This window comes from Centrocercus urophasianus, unplaced genomic scaffold, assembly GCF_019232065.1.
Source record: "Centrocercus urophasianus isolate 14NV4802_14NV808 unplaced genomic scaffold, USGS_Curo_1.0 seq_17, whole genome shotgun sequence".
Taxonomy (NCBI): Eukaryota; Metazoa; Chordata; class Aves; order Galliformes; family Phasianidae; genus Centrocercus; species Centrocercus urophasianus.
This window is the reverse complement of record NW_024884722.1, coordinates 22,331,176-22,341,541: the sequence shown is the minus strand read 5'-3', so window position 1 is coordinate 22,341,541 and position 10,366 is coordinate 22,331,176.

Sequence of the window (10,366 nt, the reverse complement as noted above, 5' to 3'; positions counted from 1 at the left end):
TTTCCATCTTAATGATGGATCACTAAATTGCAGATGTTGTTCTTAGGACTGAGGCATAACTTGGGCCTCTCCAGTTAAGGAAAGAATGCTGTAGTTTAACATATCAGCAGGTAAGCACCACACAGCAGTTTGTTTGCTCTCCTCAGGTGGAATGAGGAACAGAGTTGGAAACTAAATAGAACTTGTGTTTAAATGTAAACTATTTACTGAGACAGAAATAAAATATAGCTATCTATCCATCTCCACAATACAATACTCTCCACCAGCATGATGCCCAGCTAACAATACAACTGCTCACTGACAGATACAGCAGCTGCCCACTAGCCAACTCTCCACAGCTTTATGGCCTTCCACATGATGCACAGAATATATTTATGCTATAAAATAACTGTTGGTCTATTTGAGACTGGTGGTCCTGGATCCATCTCCCCCCACTGCTGCTGTGCCGTAAAGGCCATGGCTCTCCCCTGCTGACAACCCTAGACTGGACCTAGATGGTGTCTATTCCCATCAGTAAAGAACAACCAAAACACAAATGCTACTAACACTTTCTCAGCTGAAATTGTAAAATAATAATAATAATAATCCAAGACCCATGCATGGAAACTTACAACACCTATTTACTTGATTAAAGTGGTATTAGAAGGCAACCTAAATTTCCTCTGAGGCCAATTCCTTACTGGTAGAAATATGGGTATCTTGTAGAAAATAACAGGAATGCCTTACAATCCAGCACATTAAGGGGTACAGCCAATAAAGTCACAGTCACATAACAGCCTATGTAAGCCTTCATTTTATGCTTTACATATCTACATGATGGCACGAAATTATTCAAGGTAAATAAATGGATATTATAAAAGACACAATCTAAAATATATAAAGCTACAGAGCCTACAGTCTGTGGGACATGCTATTTGGTTTCTGAGTAAAGAAGAATATGCGAACAAAACTTTTTCTGATTTTAGTTTTAAGGCTAGTTGCTGATATTTAACTCAAGAATATCTTTTCCACAACCTTTTGACTCAAAAGGTAAGGAAATAATGAATAAAAGCAGTAAGGATAAATAATTACAGGCATTTCTTTCTACATCCTTTTCTTGATCCTTTCAGCAGCACTACCTTTTTACTCCTCTGTTCTCTTCCTGATGTTTTTGACAACAAAGGAGAACTCCTTTAAGTTCAGAAGCAGATAATGATTTTTTACTTTAAAAGAAAATACAAAGAATAAATTAGACAGTAACGTACTTAACTATTAAACACTTCTATCTTTCTTACAAAAATTTCCCATTACGAAATAGAAATACTAAAATTCTACTGGTCTTAAACAGAAAATCTACAAGTTTCCTCCCTTAATCTGACCTGAAAAACTCTTGAATGTGCTCTCCTCAAATACCTAGCAAAGCAGATGATCCCTCAAACATCCAGACATATTTCAAATAAGCAGTTATTCTTCTACTTTCTTATCCAAAGAAAATCAGTCTTTGAATGTTCAGCCATCACTCTTTCATCAAATTTTCTGAGTTATAAATACAATCCTCAAACCAGGCACAGTAACTAACTAACTAACTAAATAATTAAACCCTTCCTCACCTGGCTGTGACTGTTACACTACTGGCTTGCTGACTGGGGCACAGAAAATGAGCATCAGCTGTGCCTTCTATACCATTAGTAGGTACAGCTGGGGTTAGACAGCAGCCTCCATGTTAGGGCTAATAATGGTCACTGTCCAAACTTAAAAAAATAAATAAATATATTGAGAAAAAGTATGATTAAATTTGGTTTTCTGCTTTTTAAGAGAATTTTGAACTACATCAGCTATTTATAGCATTGTTTGTTCTAATTATTTCTACTAATGCTGTATATATATATGTTTTGATCTGAGCTCTTCATTGAAATAGCACTTTTAATGTGCTTAATAAGTAATATAACTAACATCTGTTACGCGTTTATTCTTTTATTCCCTGTAGAGAGAGAAAAGTAGATAGTAAAGCCCTTCATAATCCTTGCTACAAATTTTTCAATGTAGCCATTTTTTTTTTAATCATTCAATCTAGATGTAAACTAGAAATCAAAAGATGGTGGAACATTTGCTTTCTCTGATTCTATTCAAATTTCCTCGGACAGAAGAGATTCAGACTTCTCTGGCTAGAAGTTTAGTAGGGCAGAAACATCAGCTTTACAGGAATCTTTATTGTTCTCTCAGTCTCTAGGAGGGCATGCACAGAAATCAGTCTGCTCTTTCTGCCTCAGAAAGCACAGGGCCACATTTATGTAGATCATTCCAAAAGTAATGCCTCCTACTTATTTTTATGGAAGGTACAACAGATACGAAGAGCACGATAATATTATCGTTATATATTGACAGGGATCTCTTGGAAAGAGTCCAGCGGAGGGCCACAAAGATGGTGAAGGGCCTCGAGCATCTCCCCTGTGAAGAAAGGCTGAGTGAACTGGGTCTGCTTAGCCTTGAGAAGAGAAGACTAAGAGGGGACCTGAGCCAGGTCTATAAATATCTAAGGTGTGGGGGGCATAGTGGTGAGGCCAGACTCTTTTCAGCAGCGTTTGGAGACAGGACAAGGGGAAACGGCCGGAAACTGCAGCATAGGAAGTTCTGCACAAATGTGCACAAGAACTTCTTTACAGTGAGGTGATGGAGCACTGGAACAGGCTGCCCAGGAAGGCTGTGGAGTCTCCTTCTCTGGAGATGTTCAAGACCTGCCTGGATGCCTACCTGTGCGACCTGCTGTAGGGAACCTGCTTTGGCAGGGGGGTTGGACTCAACAATCTCTGGAGGTCCCTTCCATTCCCTACGATTCTGTGATTCTGTGATTATTTGATAGAACGAATTCTCACCTACAAAACACTATTTTCCAGTATTTCCACCATTAGCTATGTATTTTCACCAGTAAAGAACAAAAGCCTGCATGCTGTGCTCATAAAAATCTGCATAGCTGTCTGGAAGATGGTTTGTCTTTCACATCGCTGTTGCTATTTCTGAAATGTACCAACCACTGCCTTGCTGTGCTCACATCCACTGTTCACTCTCCATCAACTTTCAGCAAGCATCAGTGAATGTTGTTGGGTGCAATTTTTTTCACGTGGAGGAATTCAATAGCATGCATTTGCCTCATCTTCACTTACATGTCAGATGTCGTTCTGTCAGAACACCTCTCTGCTGCCATCTGTCACATGGCAACAAATTATAATGGAATATTGGCAGAAAGGTTCAACCTCTACTGCCATTCCACAAATACCTGACTTTGATGTCATGAGTCAAGGTAATAATATATGAGGCATTATTTTCAGAGTAGCCCTCATACATAAAAATAGACCACAGTTGCACAGTTCTGGCGGAAAGCATTACATAGTTTGACTTAGCACATTCCATGTGGGCCAAAGAACTAATTAGATAGTAAATATTAAAAGGCCTACTCATTCATTAAACTAATTGAGCTAATGCTGTCCACACATTTAAATAGAAGGAGTGAAAGCTATATACAAACAAAACAGCTGTAATGACTTCCTGATGAATGCTTCCAGTCTGAATAAGGCTAGAGGATATTACTCAAGGGTAGCAGAAGGATTTCCGTTGTACGGCAGCAATAATCTATATGACCACAGAGAATTTGAATAAATGATTGAGATCAGGCAGCTTACTATGGGTCGTGCTAGTGCAGAGGTAATACTGAAGCTAAATCTCTACTAGAACTTTCCCACTTTCAAAACCAGCAGCTTACTTCTTCAGGATGAAACTTTATGCGGTTTCAGGAGAACTGGACAAAAGGTTCTTGAACTAAAGGGGTAGTGTCAAGAAAAGAAAGAAGCAGCCAACAGAATTCAGCCTAATTCATATCTTCCCAACAAAACATAATCCAAAGACAAGGAAGAAAATGAAATCTAGAGATCTTATATATATAGTTCAATGTACTCCTGTTTTTAAATCTTGAGATTTTAAATAGACATCAAATCAGTTTATTAGCTCTGAACTGAAATTGTTTGCTGAAGACCAAAGCTTGCTTTTTTATAATTATTTTTGTCATTGAAAAATAAAGCACTAAGGCACTTCATTCACACTATCAGAAAGGAATATTGCTGACAATAGCTTTTGACAATCGCTGTAAATGAACAGGTTTCTGAGTACTCTCTTGTTCCTTAAACTGATTTTTTCTTCAGTGGCTTACAGCAAAGAACAGAGGGGGAATTCCTACATCCTTTTTTTCTCATGGGATTTTGGAAAATATGCAATTTTTTCTTTGCTGTTCAAACAACAGCAGAAACATGGGAATATGCTTGTGTACTTGTCTCTTTGTATATGTGCATACTGTCATATAATGAATACACAAATGATAGTAAGGCTAAACTAAAAAAAAACAACAACAGAAGATCTAAAAATGAGTTTTTTCCCCCACAGTAGCATCCTTGTTTGATACAGCAAGATTGAAGATAGTTGTTTTTACCTTGACTGGATGTATGCACTTGCATGCAGACACATGAGATGTTAACATGTTCCTACTTCATTCTTTCCCCAGATTCTTCCCAATGACACGCTTTTCCTTGACTGCTTCCTACATGGCATTAACTGGATGGAAAGCCTTAGCAAGAGTGAAGGAAGTTAGGAGGAAAGCATCTTATGCATAAAAATAAGAACAGTACTTATTCAGAGCGGGGTGAGTTAGGAAGGCCTAAGAAGAGAGCAATGATGGGTTCTGGAGCCAGTCTGGAGAGACAACTGGGTTCTGCAAAGCTGGAACTCTTTACTTCACCATTGCTCTCTAACCCAATCAAAGGAATGCAGTTTCCTAGTTCACTGAGTCATCCTGGAGACTATTTGACTGTTGTATTTAAATTTAATTCAGCTCACTCAAACTAGCACTAAGAATCCATGTTCTGTCTGGAATAACTCAAATGGAATCCATATATCACAGTGCTTCTTCCTCTGGGTAGTTATAGAAAATAGTATTTATATCAGTGTCTTCAAACATCTCAATGATTATTAAAGACTTCAGGCTTTAATAAAAAGGAAAAAGCAATTCTGAGAGTTATTTCCAAGGGAACTATCCTAAAGATGTGCCTTCCTTATGGTGCTGGTTGCTTGTCCTTTTCCACCAGTATGAATTATGAGACATTCACCCAAGTGATAGAAATCTCATCACTTACCCTTATCTAAGAGATATCCTCTAATTTGATATGAAGGTGTAAAAATGTTTCGAGATATAGATCTCAGCAGAATTTACTGCAGATGCCCTTCAAGCCTCTTCCAGTGGAATCATTTATCAAATATGTGAGAATATGTCAGAGTGAGGATTTCTGAGCCTTGTTCTAAATTGCATTTTATATATGGATTAATGAATGAAGTAATAAATCAAGAAAGACTGCTGTGCTCCGATTACTCTCAGTTCCTCGTATACAACTTCCTTTAATGTCTTACCTGCAAGTCAGTGGGGAAGTAAGGGGAGGGAGGAGCACAGAAGAAGATGGAACTGGATAGAATCAGCTTTCCTCCTTGCAGTGATTCTACCCATTGCTGCCTACTGTTTTGTTTTGATTACGTTCTCATTGTGCTGCCTAAAAGCTGGGCTGAAAACAGAATTTCTCCCTTCTCAGAAACACCCGTGTGAGCTCTGGGAATAGATTTCTTCACATATAGGGCAATTACTGGCTATCTTATAGAAAAATTTACATCTTGCAGCATATCAGTTCTTCATCAAAAATAAAGTGTGGAAATACATCCAAAATGTAAGCTTTATACCTCATATTCCCTCAGATTTGTCAGCTGCAGCCTTACTACTAACTTCAGTACTTAGGCATCATTGTAAAGGTCTCGTTGATAAAGAGCACTGGTTCAACTGTCTAATCAATCTAAGAAAACTCAGTGGAAGACCAACTGAAACTGAGTGAGAAAATCTACATGAAGGGATTGTACCTCAACTGTTTTATCAAATATTATTGATGTGAATTTACCCTATCTATGAAACTAGAACTTCACAGAACTGCACCGACTTTCACAGCACACGCTAAGATAACTCCCAGCAGGCAGTAAGCAAGTAGAGTCCAAGAGGCTTTTCTAAGATTCATGAAGTAAATCTTCCTTCTGTACTTTGTGGAATCTGTCTAGATTTGCTTTCTTTCAGGCATTACAACATCCTTGGAAAGGAGTGTAAATGATAGAGAGACATTTCTGGCTCCCACAATGGAGAAATGTATGACTCGCAGTTACAAGCACTCTGACAGTGTTTGCTACTGTGTTGCAGGAAAATCCCTCTTGCCCATCCTGAAGCTTTTCTTTTTTCCTTATCCCTCATTTGCATTCTCCCTTCAATGGAAATAACAACACGAGCTCAGCACTTGGACAGGTTGCCATCGGTATCATTTCTATCCTGAGGGCTAGATCCATAACGTACAATTGTTCTCCACAGTCTCTTTCATCTTTACTGTAGAATGTTAAGCAAGATGCAAAAACATTTCGATGTTTTAACATGCACAACTGTAGAAAAGGAGAATAGCACATTTTAGATTTCAAAAGGGTGGATTCCAGATTAGTAAAACAAACGTGGAAGAAGGTGGATAGACAGCCAGAAAGAGATGACATAAGGTGCAGAATGGATTTTAAATTGGTGCTGAAACAAGCCATGTTAGCACTGATGGCGTGAATTCATAGTGTGTTTGCATACTGCAGCAAGTGTTTGTTTTCTCCTTGGGGACAATTTGTGTTTGTTATATCTGACAAGAAGAAAGGTGAGGAAGGAAATGCTGGTATGTTTTAAAACATGATAGGGAAAAAAAAGTCTTTTATATTTTCCTTGTGTTTGGAGAGCAGTTTGCTGTCTGCAATTTAAACAGGTTCTAAGTGGCAAAGGGTGGGAATCCCTCAGAAGAAGAGACAGGAAAACAAAAGCATACTTGTGGGCTACAGTCAGAATGCTGAACCTAACTAACTAGTGATTTGCCCCTGCCACATCTCATAATGCATTACCTGGTGTTTCCAACACATTAAAAAGGGAATTCAAGAAGTCTGTAAGTTACCCAGATTGCATTTACCATATAGCACAATCCAGCACCAGGACATATATTCACTTGCAGTGTAATTTTGTTCCAAAACATCCCAACAATTAGGGTGTTTTTTTTTTTGCTGCTGGCCCTGTGCACACAGATGGTTTAAAAAACTTGATAATGGCAACAACTGAGAGATCCCACTGATCACAAACAGCAAGGGACTTTACTATTTTCCCTCATTGTCTGGGATGGCTCCTTATAAATAATGAATGCTAAAATCAGGAAGAGCTGTCTCAGTACCCTGAGCAGATAAACTCACTGAATGTACATGAACATATACGGAAGACTGCCTTGGAAATTAATCTAAAATAAGTCACATTTTCATACATAATAGAAGTTATTTTACTTTTAAAAATCTTTTAAAATCTTCCTTATTCATTAAAAAATAGAAAAAGAAAATAAAAAGTGTTTTTTTTATGTGTTTTTTTTGAGAAAAAAATTGAGATGGGAAAAAAAAAAAAATTAGTCCTTTGGCATGGAACTGTCTCTTACTGCTTGTTCCATGGTAGCCAGAACAGTGCCGTCTCCCTCTGACATACAAGGAGAACTTCAAGTTCAGTTCATTCCAGAATCTCACATTGCAGAAAGGTAATGGTATTGCTAACTTCATTATTTCTGTTTAATCTTGTAGATATCTCTTTTCCTAACTGGAGATAATATGTTTTAAAAGAGACAGAAAAATGGTGAATTTTTATGCCTACAGAAGTGCCCAGAACAGGTTAACTACTCACAGGTGACACCTGGTTCAGCAGGCAATTTTTTACCCCATTCTTGCACTAATGGGTGCTTAACAACCTGGCTAAGGAGAGACTGGAATCACTGAGGCAAGGAAAGCTTTAGCAAACAACAGAATTTGCAAGAATTTAAGAGTTTGTATATTTTCTTTTCTCATTTAGAAGTCTTGGCCTCCATTTGGATTTACAGCATTAGGGAATGCTTTTAAGTATTTTATCCATGTATCAATTATTCTCTGAAGAGTGCTTCACTGTATATCTACAATATTGCACTTGTGCAGTAAAAACAAGCATCTGAAGAACCCTCATGAAAACACGTAAAAGCCAATTATTGTGATTTGTGTTTACATTCCAGCTGTCTTCTAATGAGATTTTTTTTCCCATGCCATTATAAGTACATGAATAAATAAATAAATAGAGGATGATGCTGTCACTTCTGGACTTGGAGATAAAGTTCAAAGGAGCATTTCAGTATAGTCTTAGAGTTGTGAGATTTTTCTGAAAATTTATCATCTAAACATATACTGGAGTGCTTTCATGAGTTAAAAAATTGATGTAAAATACATAAGTAGATGCACAGTGAATCTGAATTCAATCATTTGTCCACAGCAGAGTGCTTTTTCCTAACTCAATGTAACCTCAGCACAGTTACTGATCTTTGATGATGAACGCATAACACATTCCAGGTTTAAATGGTCTAGACTCTTCAAAAGAACAGTCAATAGGACAGATCCAGCTTCCAGAGCATTTCTTCCAGCCCGATAACATAACTGTTTGATTCTGAGCTAGGGATTGATAACAAAAGGATCTCACAGCCCTCAGGCCCACACCAGTAGAAAGATCTATGGCCTATAGACCATTGTGGATGTATGTCTATGTACACATGCCTCTAGAAGCAGCTTCCTGAGGCAGCCCTACTACACAGGCATCTTGCCCATATGTACTGAAAAGGCTAAATTCTCTCCTATAGGAGACAGGGAGTGAATGTGCTGCTGTAATGCAGCCAATCTGCTGCAACAGCACAGAGATTGTTCCTGTTTCTTAAAGGGCATCATGCATATCGAACACTTCTCAGTCTTAATTACAAAACAACAAATAATATGATCTTCTTACTGTATGTCTTTATTTACCATCTCATCTGCTCAAGCATTTTAATACCCAAGTTTTAGTTAGAAACAGATGCCTTGGTTTTAGCACCTTCTTGTAATGGCTTAATATTCTAGGTAGGATTGAAGGCAGAGGAAAAACACTATGCTGAGCACAACTTTTGAGCAAATGGGCTTGAATATTCATTAAACAACATTTAATTTAAACACCCAAACTCTTAAAGCAGCAACATATGGGCCTGTTTTATTTTACATAAACTGAATAGGAGGTTGTGCCATTAGTTTCTGCAGACATAATGTTCATTACAAAAGAAGTATGTTTTCCTTTAGGGAACGTGCCACCATCTCTGTGTCAGCGCAGCGCTGTGATTCCCCCAAAAGGTTCAGCATTCAGCACATAGGAAGTACCCTTCTTGGCAATGAGCTTTCAAGTGTAAACAAAATTCCCATAGATCTTCATCAACAAAGGGAACCCGAGGCAAATTAAATTCTTTAATGAGAAATAAACAAAGAATAGAGCCCACACTTTTCAGTATTTTACCACATTTAAGAGACTGCCTTTTCTACATAGCTTGCTACATGGGTTTGCCCTTTATTCTTTGTGATTGAAAATTTTTGCATCATTAACTGTATGATATGTGGTTCTACAGTCCTCTGCTGGCTAAATGACTACTTTGCACAACTCCTTGCTAATCTAAGTACTTCCTTTCATGCACCTCCAGTGAAAAATAGAATATGTTTTTCATATGAGTAGTTAGTTAAGATATTTTTGATCACTCTGCAAATTCTATAAAAGATCTTTTATACATGCTCCTGCACTGTCCCTTCCAAGACAGCTACTGAAGGGATAAGACAAATAAGAAAAGAGACTTTGAATACTGAGCTAAAAAATAGGGGAAGCACAGGAGCTTCTGAGGTTGGAGGGCCTGTTTTGTGTAGTATTACTGTCAACTGCCAATAGTTACCAAGAAAAATTGAATAAGAGAATTACAAGTACAATTCAGTATTTATGTGAGAGGCGTCTGCTGTAGCATTCTTTTTCCAGTTCGAGTGCAGAAAGAAGAGCACTACCAGCAGACCAAGGGACCTGATCCTCTCCCTTCACTCTGATGAAGCCACAGCTGTAGTACTATCCAGTTCTGGGCTTCTCAGTTCAAGAAAGACAAGAAATTCCTAGGGAGTCCAACAGGAGACCACAAAGATGTTGAGAGTCCTGGAGCATCCCCCTCATGAGGAAAGGCAGAGAGACCACCTGAGGCTGTTCAGCCTAGAGAAGAATGAGGGGCAGGAGAGTTCTTAGCAATGTTTATAAACATTGAAAATGTAGGTGTCAAATGGATGAGGCCAAGCTCTTTCCAGTGGCTTGCAGCAGCAGAACAAGGGGCAACAGGAGAAAACTGCAATACAGGAAGTTTCATACAAGCATGCAAAAGAACTTCACTGTGTGGGGGACAGAGCACTGGAACAGGCTGCC